Source organism: Macaca thibetana, chromosome 5 (assembly GCF_024542745.1).
Source record: "Macaca thibetana thibetana isolate TM-01 chromosome 5, ASM2454274v1, whole genome shotgun sequence".
In the NCBI taxonomy this organism is placed as follows: Eukaryota; Metazoa; Chordata; class Mammalia; order Primates; family Cercopithecidae; genus Macaca; species Macaca thibetana.
This window is the reverse complement of record NC_065582.1, coordinates 39,066,523-39,082,904: the sequence shown is the minus strand read 5'-3', so window position 1 is coordinate 39,082,904 and position 16,382 is coordinate 39,066,523. Positions and strand designations below refer to the sequence as shown.

The following is a 16,382-nucleotide window of genomic DNA, read 5'->3' as shown; positions in this document are numbered from 1 at the left end:
TTCAAGCTAGACAATAAATGACTTTTATTATTTACATTTCTTATTTTCTAAATTTCCTACATTAAAAAATACTTCATTTTTATAATTAGAAAAATAAACATTTTTAAATTTAAAAATCCATCGCTGAGGAAAAAAGTAACTACTTAGGAGAAAAATTTAGTAATTTATCATGATTAGCTCTAAAATTGGTATATACATTACCCTAAAATACATAAAACTAAAATATGTAATTGTTAAAATGTTTCACATTCCTTAGAACTGTCAAGAATATGTTCAATAATATATTATTACAATAGGAAAACACTGCCATGAAGTCGACAGAGGCAATGGGGACAGACTGTCCTGGGTTATTGTTATGAAACCTGGGTTCCAGTTCAGAATCATGGATTTAATTGTTCTGTGATCAAAGCTAAATCACATTCACTCAATCTACCTTGCATACATACATCAAAGATGTGTCGTGGTACTGAAATGAGACAATGCATACTAAATCACTTAATAGATGATGTTAGAGAGGCCACATGCAAAAAGATCGTCAGTTGATACTGGGTATCGGACTACCAGGTTCAAGTTCAAGCTTCATCACATACTAGCTATATGACCTAGAACAAATCACAGAGCCTCGCTATAGTTTTCTCATATGTAAAACTGGGCTGAAGATAATAACATTTACCTCAAAGGATTGTTTGATAATTTATTTTATATTTGTTAAGAATTCAGAAAAATAAGTGGTACTATAAAAATGTTTATTTTTAAAAATTTAAAAGTACTCACAAAAATGTTCACTATTTTAATAAAAATATTTTGCTTGCTAATTGGAAAAACATATTTGAATTCTTCATCTAAAAATATATATAGACTGCCATATTTGCCAGACATAGCAGCTCATATATATAATCCCAGCACTTTGGGAGGCTTGAGCTCAGGAGTTTGAGACCAGCCCGAGCAATATGACGAAACTCCATCTCTACAAAAAAAAAAAAAAAAAAAAAAATTAGCCAGGTGTAGTGGTGTGCACCTGTAGTCCCAGCTACTCGAGAGGCTAAGGTGGGAAGATCACTTAAATCCAGGAGGTTCAGGTTGCAGTGAGCCAAGATCGCACCACAACATTCCAGCCTGGGTGACACGGTGAGACTCTGTCTCAAAATAATAATGGTAATAATAATAATAATAATAATAATAATAATCAGCATTTTCATGGTCTTTATTTAACAAAAAAAGACTCCATTTTCATTACTTCAAAAAAACTGAGAGACCACCTGGTTTGCAGTTCTACTGAAGCTAGCAACAAGTGAGCTCTACAGCATGTTAGGTAAAATTCAAAACAACATTGGCCCAAAGAACATTTGAAAATTCTTACTGAAGTGGATTTTAACTCATATACATTCCTAAAAGTAAAATCATTAAGTGATAATCATCAGCACATATGTTTTACAGATATATCACATTAGTTCAAAGAAACTAAAATTCTGAAAGACAACATTCTTTACAAAAATGATTGCCAGGAAACATGTATATTAACACATGCACAATGTTTACAAGGTACAATGTTCTGCATGACATAATTTTTTTCATAAATATTCTGTTTATAACCATAAGATTCAGAAACAAAGTTAAGATGTACAGCTAATCAATGATGTCATGACATTCACGGAACCTCTCCGTAAACCAAAATCATAAAATGTCAAGGATATCCCACTCCAATGATAAGCATGCAATGAACTAAAGAGATGCACATTGCAGATCTACACTGTCATCAATCCTTTGATAATAAATGAAACAAGTCAGCTACTTTACAACCACAAATGGTACATTAAAGAGATGACAACATCTCTTTTTTTGCAGAAGGTAACTAGCAGTAGATAAAATTCAGTTATATTATTTAAGAATGTACAGCATGAATTCAAGGCTGAATACAGATAACCTTTAAAATATAAGCTGTCTCAAAAAAAATATGCCTCATCCTGCAGAGTATTGTTTAAGAGCAATACAGTTAGAACATGAACATGCTTCAACCAATTGACGTTTGTTGAAAAAGGGTAAAGACTAGTATACATAAGAAAAAATATATGTTTGCTCTCTTAAAATTGACTCTAATGTAGAAGACATGAACAAATATATTTTCTCTGCTAAAATTTTAAGTAAAAACAATGTTTACTTGGAAATATTTCTTGTTTTATTTAGATATTTTATTGTAACGCCTTAAAATATTACTATACAATATTGTAAATCTCACAGCACAATAATGATTAAAATGAAAAACTGTATTAGACAAAACATAAAATTAAATAGCTTAGAAAAAAGCTGTAATGTATTCTAGGATTAGATCCCATTCACACGTTCTTTAGAAATCTAATAAAATTTGAACCAGGCCGGGCGCGGTGGCTCAAGCCTGTAATCCCAGCACTTTGGGAGGCCGAGGCGGGCGGATCACAAGGTCAGGAGATCGAGACCACAGTGAAACCCCGTCTCTACTAAAAATACAAAAAAAAATTAGCCGGGCGCGGTGGCGGGCGCCTGTAGTCCTAGCTACTCAGGAGGCTGAGGCAGGAGAATGGTGTGAACCCAGGAGGCGGAGCTTGCAGTGAGCCGAGATCACGCCACTGCACTCCAGCCTGGGCAACAGCGTGAGACTCCGTCTCAAAAAAAAAAAAAAAAAATTTGAACCAAATTCATACATTAGCAATTAGGAGACAGATTATCCGGATATGGATCCAAGTTGTAACTCTAGGTTATTTCTGCTTTATGCTATTTTCAAACTTATAAAATGAGGGATAATATCAGTACCACCTCAGAGGTTTGTTGTAAGAATTAGTTACTACTTATACACACCTCTAATAGCTACTGAAATAGCATAAGGATTCATGAAATATTAGCTACTGTTGGCACCATCACTCCTTACCTAAATCAAAAATATATATACTGTTCAGATCAAATCTATTTAATCTCTTTCATGACAGAGTGTTTTAGAAACATTTCTTCAATTTTCAATTCCACATTTCCACCTTCCTCGTTCTCTCTCATTCATACACCAATTCTACATGTTTACTCCATTATTCTCTCTCATTCATATACAAAAGAACACATATACTACCCACCACCACAATCACTAAATTTCAAATTTAAAAAAAGTGCACTCTTAACCCATAGTTACAACAAAGAAAACTTCTCCATAATTAATTAGAAAGTACACTAAGAAATAGATTCCAGGTTAGGATGGTAGGCTGATATTGCAATTACTTTTTTTTTCTTCCTCAATTCCAAAAACAAATCAGCAAAAAATAAACAAATAAATAAATAACAAAAATAATTTTTAAAAATAATGAAACAATGTAAGGAACACACCATAAATCACCAAACATCAAAAAATTGGTTGCCAAGGGGAACAAAAACAAACTGGTTCTAGAACTGAGGGAGCAACAAAGCTTAGTTCTTAATCATATCCCCATGCCCCCAAAGCAATATTGGTAAGCTGACAAAATTCTGATAATTTTCTCAATGCCTTCAAATACAGAGAGAAACAAATTGAGTAGGTAACATTACCTCTTTCCCCTTCTACCTGGAGATGCCAGAAAAACTTACAGAACAAATACTGGTGAAGCAAGAATTTGAAAAATGGTGCTGATTCACTAAAACTGAAGTAAACTCGACTCTACTCTCTTCTCTTAAATGACTGAGGAAAATGATTCAAAGCCTAAGCACATTTTCCCATGAGAACTGTCTACAGTCTAACGAGATAGAATGAACTTGGTAGGAAATATTTAACAAAATCTTAGGAAAAAATTGAGGATTTCTAAGAAAGTCCCCTCACCTATTTCAAATAGTGCTTTCTCTTCATGATAGGCTATAGGATATTCTACAAAAATCAAACTGTAGCTCAGATGGGGGAAATACTACCTTTACACAGAGGATGGAGAGGAAAATAAGTCACTAAGATATCTTGTTGTGTAAGCCAACAGAGTATCTGCACAGAGCATTCTAACAATGAACACAACAAAACAAAAGAGCATGGTAGTTACACAAACATACAGCACCAATCAATCAACAAATAAATAAGTTAATAGATTTAAAATAAAACTTTAATATAGAAAAGACAAAAAATCTGATGAGAAAGTGTAACTCAAAGAATAAAAGAAAATTCTTCATGATTATTTTTTCTAATGAACAACATAACAAAAACATAATGCAAATAAAATTCAAAATAAAGTAAGTGACTAAGGAAAGAGGCTGAAGTCCTAAATAAACAAAATTAGAAACAGAACATAAGCTTTATAGACATAATAAATAAGTTACAAATAAATATCCCAGACAAAATAAAACATTAAAAATGTACTTACTGGTGGAAAAATAAGGCTAAGGATCAAAGAAAGTCAAGCAACTAAGGAATAACTAATATAAGTGAAAGACAAACATATAGCTAACATAATATTATTAAGTGTTACTAAGTAAGGAAAAACAAAACAAAGTGAAAATGGTATTTCAAATCTAAAAAATTTCCTAAGAACTGAAGGAAAAAGTCAGAATCTGCCGATTATAACGAGAAACTATGTCCCAGGATAATTTGATAAATAATGTTCAATACTGAGCCATATTCCTCTTAAAGAATTTTGTGGACAAAGAAATCACAGGCAGACGACACAAAAAGCAAATCAAAAATTGAGGGAAAATATCAGACTGTCCTCTGAAAGCAACATTCAAAGTCAGAAGATAACAAAGCAATGTCTACAAAGTTCTAAGAGAATTTAAGTGTTACCCAAAAAAATTAAGTCAAGCAAGGCAGTCATGGCACAGAAAGAGGGAGATGTTAGAGATTACAATTTGACTGAAGAATAGAAGGCGATCAAGGCCAACTATCCACCAGTCAATAGGAATTACGAGTATTTGGATCATACAGCAGATGTCTAGTTACACACATGGGGAGATACTTTGGAGGAAGCATTTGAGCAATGTGCAATGGCCATGTTTGGTTACATCACAGATACTGGGACTGTGGAGCCTCTCCAAACAATAGAAGCAGAAACCCAAGGAGTTTCTACTTTTCTTTTTCACTTTTTAGATGAGTGGCTTTATAAGTCCAATGCTGATGAATTCTTCATACCCTGGGAAGTAAAAGTACTTTGTATTGATCAAGACATTTTAAATTACAATCATTTGGGTGCAGAGAAGAATTTTCATTGTCCAAGCACACTCACGGAACAGAAGTCAAAGTTATAACATATTCAGCAATGCAAGTCTATAATAAAGAAAACCCAGAAGTTTTTATGATCATTTACATTTAAGACCAAAAAAGAAAAGACTCCTAAGTATTGTTTTTTTATTTTTTTTCTCTTCCTTTGGGGAAGACAATGTGAATTAATTTCTACAGTATCTTTTGATATACAGTAACTGTAGAACAGAAATTTATAACTTTTTTTTCTTTTTTTTTCCTGAGATGGAGTATTGCTCTGTCGCTCAGGCCGGAGTGCAGTGGCATGATCTCGGCTCACTGCAGCCTCTGCCTTCCAGGTTCAAGCAATTCCCATCCCTCAGCCTCCCGAGTAGCTGGGACTACAGGCATGTGCTACCTCATGCCTGGCTAATTTTTGTATTTCTAGTAGAGATGGGGTTTCACCTTGTTGGCCAGGATGGTCTTGAACTCCTGACCTCAAGTGATCCGCCCACCTTGGCCTCCCAAAGTGCTGGGATTATAGGTGGGAGCCACCACACCCAGCCAGAAATTTATAACTTGAACTGTGACTTTCAGAAATGGAAAATCAGGGCACATCCTTGGTCTGTGTTCCCCAAACAATCAAACTTTAAAGAATTCTTCAATTCCTAGGGGGGCAGTTATGGTCATTCATTTGTTGATTATCTGCTGTGGCAGCAGGTGCCTCATGCCCTTCCATTGCAATGTGAGCCCTGAGCCTCCCCCCAGAATGGAATGCTGATGCCAGCAGCAGCCTGGCACTAAATCCAATTTGGGAAAAAAAAAAAATTTGAGAAAATATATTTCCACACCCAGAAAAAAAATATATAAAGTTAAGCAGAATGCCATTCAAATATAAAGACAGCAAGCAAATATTCTTAAACATGGAAGAACTTTAAGTTTACAACACACATAAGCCCCTTATGGAAAAAATAATAACCATGAAATGCAGCCAATTAAGAACTGAGTCAAAAGAAAGAATCTGGAAATTAAGTTGCGACTAATAAAATGGGGGGAATGAAGAGTGTGTATTGAATTCATTTAAATAAAGAACAAAAACTCAAGTACTACAAGAAATGTGATTATAAACATGAATGTTATAAATTTAGACAACATGAAAATTAAAATATAACTTTAAAAATTAGGAGGTGAGGGTAGAGAAAAGAAAAGGAACATACAAGTGTTTAATATCCTCAGCTTCCATAAGAGGGTATGAATTGACATATGTAACATAAAAATCAGCAACATCAGAGAAGGGTAGAGCACAATGGCAGAATAGAGGCCTATCCCGTTCGTTCACCCTGCTGCAACACCAAATTTTAACAACTATCTGCACACAGTAAAGCACCATCACAAGAACCAAAAATCAGGTGAGTGATCACAGTACTTGTTTTTAACTTCATATCATGGAAAGAGGCATTGAGCGGGGCAGGAGAGACAGACTTGAATCACTGATGCCACCTCTGCCCCATCGCCCATAAGTGGCCATGCACTGCAGACAGAAACTGCACTTTGAGGAAGGAGAGCTCAGTGACTGGAGGACTTTACATTCATCTCAGTGCTGCCCTGTCACAGCAGAGAATAAAGCTATGCTCGGCTCCTTCCACAGAGGGAGCATGAGGACCAGTCCTAGCCAGAGGGGAATCACATGCCCCATGGGACAGAACATGAGTTTCTCGGCAAGCCTCGCCACCCAGGCTAAAGTACTCTGGGGCCCTAGATAAACTTGAAAGGCAGACTAGGACCCAAGGACTGCAATTTCTAGGCACGTCCTAGTGTTACATTGGGCTTAGGACCAGTGAACTAGGGTGGCACGTGACCTAGAGAGACACCAGCTTGCATGGCGAAGGAAGTGCTTGCATCATCCCTGCCCTAATCCCAGGCAGTGAAGCTCTCATAGCAATGAAAGTTACTCCTTGCACTGCTTAAGGAGAGGAGAGCAAAGAATAAAGAGGACTTTGACTTGGACACCAGCTTAGCCACAGTAGGATAGGGCACCAGGCAGAGTCATGAGGCCCCATTCCCAGGCCTTAGCTCTCGGATGGTATTTCATTTCTAGACACAAACGGAATCAAAAGGGAAGCCACTGTCTTGAAGGTGAGAACCCAGTCCCGGTAGGATTCATCACCTGCAGATTAAAGAACTCTTGGGCCCCGAATAACCGGCAGTGATAATGAGGGGAATATACCATGTGTCTTGGGCTCTGAGACTTACTAGCTTCAGGGGTGACCCAGCATATTCCCAGCTATGGTGCCTAGAGTGAAACACTACTAATTTTTCAGAAAAGCAGAGGGGAAAAATAAAGGGAACTTTGTCTTGCATCCTATGTACCAACTCGGCTGGGGGTAGAGCAATAAGCTGGCTCTTGGGGTCCCAAAGTTCAGGCTTAGACTCTTGGACAGCATTTCTGGACCTGCTCTGGGACAGAGGGGAGCTCACTGCCCTAAAAAGCGAGTCTCAGGCGTGGCAGCATTTACCACAAGCTGAAAGAAGAGCCCCTAGGCTCTCAGTAAACATCAGTGGTGGTCTGAAGGAATCCCCTGTGGACCGGTGGTGGGGTTGGCCACAGGGAAAGGCACCTCTGCCTGTGGAAAGTGAAGAAAAGAGTAGGAAAGACTGTACTGTGGTTTGAGTGCAGGCATAACGACAGTAGAATAGAATATCAGATAAATTGCTAAGCTGTTTAACTCCAGTCCCTGGCTCCCAGACAGCACCTCTGGACATTCCTGGAGGCTGTGGGAACTCATGGCCCTGAAGGGAAGAAACTTGGGCAAGACCCAGTGCTGTGCAGGTTTCAGGTCTAACCCAGTGCAGTCCCAGCGGTGGTGGCCACAGACTTACTTGCATCACCACATCCCCAGTTCCAGGTGGCTCAGCAAAGAGAGACAGACTCTGTCTGTATGGGAGAAAAGGAAAAGAACAAGAGTCTCTGGCTGGTAATCCAGATAATTTTTCCACATGTTATCTAAGACCACCAAAACGGTACCTCTACGAGTCAGCAAAAAACACAGCCTTATTGGGGTTGGGGTCCAAGTTCTTTCAAATACCTGGAAAGCCTTCCCAAGAAGAACAGTCACAAGCTCAGACCGTGAAGAGTATAATAAATAATTAACTCTTCAATGCTCATAGACTGAAGAACATTAGCAAGTATAAACATCATCCACAAAAACATGACCTCACCAATGAACTAAATAAGGCACCAGGGAACAATTCTGAAGAAACAGAGACATACGACAACTCAGATAGACAATTCAAAATAGCTGTTTTGAGGCAACTCAAAGAAAATCAAGATAACACAGAGAAGAAATTCAGAATTCTATCAGATAAATTTAACAAAAGGATTAAAATATTTTTTTAAATCAAGCAGAATGAGTCGGGAGGTGGAGGTTACAGTGAGCTGAGATCCCACTACTGCACTGCAGCCTGGGTGATAGAGCCAGACCCTGTCTCAAAAAATAAAAATAAAAAAATTTAAATATATATATCAGAAATTCTATAATTGAAAAATGCAATTAACATGCTGAAGAATGCATCAGAGTCATCAGAGTCTCATAATGGCAGAACTGATCAAGAAGGAAGTAGTGAGCCTGAAGACAGGCTATTTGAAAATATAGAGAGAAGAAAAAAAGGAATAAGAAAAAATGAAGCATGCCTATCAGAAAACAGCTTCAAAGGGGCAAATCTAAGAGTTAATAGCTTTAAAGAAGAGGTAGATAAAAAGAGAAGGGTAGGAAGTTTATTCAAAAGAATAATCAGAGAACTTCCCCAACCTTGAGAAAGATATCAAATTCAAGTAAAAGAAGCATATATAACAGCAAGCAGAAAGAAGCTTACCTCTGGGCATTTAATAATCTGAAGGTCAAGAATAAAGAAAGGATTCTAAAAGTAGCAAGAGAAAAGAAATAACACACAATGGTGCTTCAATACATCTGGCAGCAGACATTTCAGTGGAAACCTTACAGGCCACAAGAGTGGCATGATGTATTCAAAGTGCTGAAAGAAAAACACTTTTACTCTAGAATAATATATCTAGTGAAAATATCCTTTAAGCATGAAGGAGATAAAAAGACTTTCCCAGTCAAACAAACGCTAAAGGATTTCATCAACACCGGACCTGTCCTAAAAGAAATGCTAAAGGGAGCTCTATAGTCTGAAAGAAAATGATGTTCATGAGCAAGAAGAAACCATCTGAAGATACAAATCTCAATGGTAATAGTAAGCACACAGAAAAACATAGAATAGTATTACATTGTAATTGGAGTATATAAATATACTAAGTAGAAAGCCTAAATAATGAACCAATGAATAATAACTACAAAAACTTATCCAGACATAGATAGTACAATAAGATAAAAAGAAAAACAACAGAAAGTGTAAAACTAGAGAGACAAAGTTATAGTGTAGTTTTTATTAGGTTCCTTTTTGTTTATGCAATCAGTGTCAAGTGTAGTTTCCATTAGTTTTACATAACAGGTTATAAGATTGTGTTGGCAAGCTTTATAATAACCTCAAACTGAAACAAATTCAATGGGTACACAAAACATAAAAAGCAAGAAATTAAATCATACCACCAGAGAAAACCACCTTCACTACAAGGAAGACAAGGAAGGGAAAAAAGGAAGAGAAGTCCGCAAAACAACCAGAAAGCAAATAACAAAATTGCAGCAGTAAGTCTGTACTTATCAATAATAACATTAAATGTAAATGTACTAAACTCTCCAATTAAAAGAAATAAAGTGGCTGAATGAATTTAAAAAGAAGATCTAATGATCTGTTGCTTATAGGAAACACACTTCACTTATAAAGATACACATAAACGGAAAATAAAGAGATGAAAACAGATATTCCAAGCCAGTGGAAACAAAACAGAGCAGGAGTAGCTACCTTAATCAGACAAAGTAGATTTTAAGAAAAAAATTGTAAGAAGAGACAAAGACGGTCATTATATAGTGATAAAGGAGTCAATCCAGCAAGAGGATATAATGATTGTAAATAAATATGCACTGTATTAGTCCGTTTTCACACCGCTATAAAGAACTACCCAAGACTGGGCAATTTATAAAGGAAAGAGGTTTAATTGACTCACAAATTGACATGGTTGGGAGATCTCAGGAAACTTACAATTATGGTCGAAGGGGAAACTGGCACCTTCTTCACAAGTTGGCAGGAAAGAGAAGAGCGAAGGAGGAATTTCCAAACACTGATAAAATCATCAGATGTCATGAGAACTCACTCACTATTATGAGAACTCACTCACTATTATGAGAACAGCGTGGAAGAAACTGTCCCCCAAGGATCCAATCACTTGCCTCCCTTGACACATGGGGATTATAGGTCCCTCCCTCAACATGTGGGGATTACAATTCAAGATGAGATTTGGATGGGGACACAGAGCCAAACCATATCATGCATCCAACACTGAAGCAACCAAATATATAAGGAAAATATTATGAGAACTAAAGAGAGAGATAGACTCCAATACAATAATAGCTAGAGACACCAAAATATCCCACTTTCAGCATTGGACAGATCTCACAGACAAAGTCAAAACAGAAATAGCAGACTTCATCTGTACTACAGAACAGTGGATCTAAAGATATTTACAGAACTTTTTTTTTTTTTTTTGAGATAAGAGTCTTGCTCTGTCACCCAGGCTAGAGTGCAGTGGCATGATTTTGGCTCACCGCAACTTCCATCTTCCAGGTTCAAGCAATTCTCCTACTTCAGCCTCCTGAGTAGGTGGGATTACAGGAGCATGCCATCACACCTGGCTAATTTTTGTATTTTTAGTAGGGACAGAATTTCGCCATGTTGGCCAGGCTGGTCTCAAACTCCTGACCTCAGGTGATCCACCTGCACCAGCTTCCCAAAGTGCTGGGATTACAGGCGTGAGCCACCACGCCCGGCCAGATATTTACAGAATATTTCATCCAACGGCTGCAGAATATACATTCTTCTCAGCACATGGGTCATTCTCAAGAACAGACCATATGTTAGTTCACAAAACAAGTCTTAAAACATTCAAAAAACCTGAAATATCAAGCATCTTCTCTGACCACAATGAAATATAACTACAAATTAATAATAACAGGAATATTAAAAACCATACAAATATATTGAAATTAAACAATATGTTCCTGAATCACCAGTGTAATGACGAAGAGATAAAGAATAAAATTGAAAAATTTCTTCAAACAAATGATAATAAAAACACAACATACTAAAACATATAGGATACAGTGAAAGCAGTATTAAGGGAATTTATAGCTATAAATACCCGCATCAAAAAAAAAGAAAAACTTCAAATAAATAACCTAATAACGCATCTTAAAGAACTAGAAAAGTAAGAGCAAAACTGAACTCAAAATTAGTAGAAGAAAAGAAATACTAAAGTTCAGAGAAGAAATAAATGAATTTGAAATGAAGAAAACAATATAGAAGAGCAATGAAACGAACAGTTGGCTTCTTGAAAAGATAAACAAAATTGAAAACCTTTTAGTGAGACTAAGAAAAAGAGAAGATCCAAATAAATGAAATCAGGTATGAAAAGGGAGACATTACAACTGATACTGTAGAAATTCAATGGATCATTAGTGGCTACTATGAGCAACTATATGTCAATAAATTTTGAAAATCTAGAAGAAATGGATCAATTCCTAGATACATAAACCTACCGAGATTGAATCATTAAGAAATCTAAAACCTGAACAGACCAATAACAAGTGACAAGAGTGAAGCCTTAATAAAAAGTCTCACAATAAAGAAAAGTGTGGGGCCAGATGGCTTCACTGAATTCTAACGAACATTTTAAGAACTAATACCAATCATACCCTAAGTATTCCAAAAAATAGAGAGGAGGGAAGAATTCCACACTCATTCTACAAGGCCAATAGATTACCCTGATACCAAAACCAAAGACATATTTATTTTTTTTTTTTTTATTTTTTTTTTTTTTTCTGGTCAGGTCCAGCTTTACTCTTTTTTTTTTTTTTTTAATTTATTTATTATTATTATACTTTAAGTTGTAGGGTACATGTGCATAACGTGCAGGTTTGTTACATATGTATACTTGTGCCATGTTGGTGTGCTGCACCCATCAACTCGTCATTTACATCAGGTATAACTCCCAATGCAATCCCTCCCAAAGACATATTTTAAAAAAGAAAACTGGCCGGGTGCGGTGGCTCAAGCCTGTAATCCCAGCACTTTGGGAGGCCGAGATGGGCGGATCACGAGGTCAGGAGATCGAGACCATCCTGGCTAACCCGGTGAAACCCCGTCTCTACTAAAAATACAAGAAAATTAGCCGGGTGAGGTGGCGGGCGCCTGTAGTCCCAGCTACTTGGGAGGCTGAGGCAGGAGAATGGCGTGAAACCGGCGGGGCGGAGCTTGCAGTGAGCCGAGACCGCGCCACTGCACTCCAGCCTGAGGCACAGCAAGACTCCGTCTCAAAAAAAAAAAAAAAATAAATAAATAAATAAATAAATAAATAAATAAAATAAAAAAGAAAACTACAGGCTAATTTCACTGGTGAATACTGATGCAAAAATCCTCAAGAAAATACTAGCAAACTGAATTTAAAAATACATTAAAAAGGTCATTAATCATGACCAAGTGGGATTTATACTAGGGATGCAAGGATGGTTCAATATATGTAAATCAATCAATATGATACATAGTATCAACAGAATGAAGGATAAAAAAATGATCATTTCAATTGATGCTGAAAAAGTATCACATAAAGTACAACATCCCTTCATGATAAAAACCCTCAAAAAAAACCTGATACAGATGGAATATGCCTTAACATAATAAGCCATATATGACAGACCCACAACCAGTATCATACTGAATGGAGAAAACTGAAAGCCTTTCCTCCAAGATCTGAAACATGACAAGAACGCCTACTTTCACCACTATTATTCAACATAGTACTGGAAGCCTTAGCTAGAGAAATCCAACAAGAGAAGGAGATAAAGAGCATTTAAATTGGAAAGGAGTAAGTCAAATTATCTTTATTTGCAGACGATATTATCTTATTTTTAGAAAAACCTCCCACCAAAAAACTATTAGAACTGATAAAAAAAAATTCAGTAAAGTTGCAGTATACAAAAACCAACATACAAAAATGAGTAGTGGCCGGGCATGATGGCTCATATCTGTAATCCCAGTACTTTGTGAAGATAAGGAGATGGACTATTTGAGCCCAGGAGTTAGAGACCAGCTGGGCAACATGGTAAAACCCTGCCTCTATAAAAAATACAAAAATTAGCCGGACCTGGTGGCACATGCCTATAGTGCCAGCTACTCGGGAGGTGGGCAGACTGATTGAGCCAAGAAGTTTAAGGTACAGTGAGCCATGACTGTGTCACTGTATCCCAGCGTGGGTGACAGAGTGAGATCCCATCTCAAGCAATCAGTCAATATCAGTATCATATCTATGTGCCAACAGTGAACAATATGAACATGAATTCAAAAAAGTAACCCATTTACAACAGAAACATATAAAATTAAATACCTAGAAATAAATTTAACGAAAGTAGTGAAAGATCTCTATAATAAAAACAATAAATCACTGATAAGAGATATTAAAGAGAATATTAAAAAATGGAAGGATATTCTATGTTTATGGATTGGCAAATCAATACTGTTAAAATACCCATATTACACAAAGCAATCTACAGATTCAATGCAATCTCTATCAAAATGCTAATGACATTCTTCAAAGAAATAAAAAAAAAATCCTAAAATTTATGTGGAATCAAGACTCAAAATAGCCAAAGCTATCCTGAGCAAAAAGAAGATTATCTGACTTCAAATTATATTACTGAGTTATAGTAACCAAAAGAGAATGGTATTAGAATCAAAACAGACACATAAGCCAATGGAACAAAAAGAGGACCCGGAAACAAATCCACATAGCTACAGGAAATGAATTTTCAACAAAGGTGCCAAGGACAAACATCGGGGAAAAGACACTCTCTTCAATAAATGGCACTGGGAAAACTAGTTATCCATATGCAGAAGAATGAACCTTGATCCCTACACCTCACACCGTATGTAAAAATCAACTCAAAATGGATTGAAGACTTAAATCTAAGACTTCAAACTGTGAAACTACTCCAAAAAAAAAACTGAGGAAACTCTCCAGGACATTGGTCTGGGCAAAAATTTCTTCAGTAATACCCCATAGTCACAAGCAACCAAAGCAAAAATGAATAAATGGGATCATATCAAGTTAAAAAGCCACCACACAGCAAAAGAAACAGTCAACAAAGTGAAGAGACAACCCATAGAATGGAAGAAAATATTTGCAAAACTACCCATCTGACAAGAGATTAATAAGCAGAATATGTAAGGAACCCAAACAACTCTATAGGAAAAAATAATAATCTAATTTTAAAATGGGCAAAATATTTGAATAGACATTTCTCAACAGAAGACATACAAATGGCAAACAGGCACATGAAAAGGTGCTCAGGCCGGGTGCAGTGGCTCATGTCTGTAATCCCAGAACTTTGGGAGGCCGAAGCGGGCAGATCACTCGAGGTCAGGAGTTTGAGATCAGCCTGGCCAACATAGCAAAATCCCATCTCTACTAAAAAAACAAAACTTAGCTAGGCATGATGGCACAGGCCTTTAATTCCAGCTACTAAGGAGGCTAAGCCATGAGAATCCCTTGAACCAGGGAGGTGGAGGTTGCAGTAAGTCAAAAATCGCATCACTACACTCCAGCCTGGGTGACAGAGTGAGGCTCTGTCTCAAAGAAAAAAAGAAAAAAAAGAAAGAAAGAAAAGGTGTTCAAGGGCTGAGCACTGAGACTCACACCTGTAATCCCAGCACTTTGGGAGACTGATGAAGACAGATCACTTAAGGCCTGAAGTTCAAGACCAGCCTGACCAACACAGCGAAACCCCATGTCTACTAAAAATACAAAAATTAGCCGGGTGTGGTAGCACAAGCCTGTAATCCCAGCTACTCGTGTGGCTGAGCCATGAGAATCGCCCGAAGCAGGGCAGTGGAGGTTGCAGTGAGCCAAGATCATGTCAATGTACTTCAGCATGGGCAACAGAGCAAGACTGTATCTCAAAAAACAAAACAAAACAAAACAAAACAAAACAAAAGGTGCTCAATATCATTGATCATCAGAGAAATGCAAATCAAAAGTACCATGAGATATCACCTCACTTGAGTTAAAATGGCTTGTATCCAAAAGTCAGGTAATTACAAATGCTGTCAAGGATGTGGAGAAAAAGGAACCCATATACACTATTGGTGGAGGGTAAATTAGTAAAAATCACTATATGAACAGTCTGCAGGTCCCTCAGAAATCTAAAATAGAGCTAATATATGATCCAGCAATCCCACTGCTATGTATATATCCAAAAGAAAGAAAATCAATATATTGAAGAGGTATCTGTACTCTCAGGTTTGTTGCAGCACTGTTTACAATAGCTAAGATTTAGAAGCAACCTATATGTCCAGCAAAAGATGAATGGATAAAGAAAATGTGGTACTTACACACAATGGAGTATTATTCGGCCATAAAAAGGAATGAGATTCTTTCATTTGCAACAACATGGATGAAAATGGAGATCATTATGTTAAGTGAAATAAGCTATGCACAGAAAGACAAACGTCGCATGTTCTCATTTATTTGTGGGATCTAAAAATCAAAACAATTAAATTTTTTTAATTGAACTCTGAACAACTGAACTCTGAGATTAAAATAGTTGAACTCAGAGAGATAGTAGAAGGATGGTTACCAGAGGCTAGGAAGGGTAGTGAGGGTGTCACGGGGAGGTGACGATGATCAATAGGTGTAGAAAAAATAGAACGAATGAATAAGATCTAATATTTGATAGCAAAACAGGAGACAACAGTCAATAATAATTTAATTGTGCATTTTAAAGCAACTAAAATGCTGTATCTGGATTGTTTGTAACCCAAAGGATAAGTACTTGAAGAGATGGATACCCAATATTCCATGATGTGATTATTATGCACTGCGTTCCTGTACCAAAATATCTCATGTACTACATAAATACACCTACAATGTACCCACAAATATTACAAAAAAAAGAATAAAAAAATCAATGACATAATTACACTGAAAAGAAGTAACTAAAAGAAAAAGAAATAAATGGCTGGGTGGAATTCTATGTCAAAACTCATGTTTAAAAACTGAAGCCATCAA

At 36.7% G+C, this 16,382-nt stretch overlaps 2 protein-coding genes and 1 pseudogene across 7 annotated transcripts in view; 2 read left to right on the top strand and 1 right to left on the bottom strand.

Annotated features, from left to right (window-relative positions):
* RPS3A (ribosomal protein S3A) overlaps positions 1-16,382 on the top strand; it is a 1,130,248-nt gene that overhangs the window by 759,996 nt on the left and 353,870 nt on the right. The window lies entirely within an intron of this gene.
* Positions 1-16,382, bottom strand: part of LRBA (LPS responsive beige-like anchor protein) — a 758,453-nt gene that overhangs the window by 467,799 nt on the left and 274,272 nt on the right. The gene's annotated exons all lie outside the window — the stretch shown is intronic.
* Positions 4,774-5,279, top strand: LOC126955041 (protein archease-like; annotated as a pseudogene).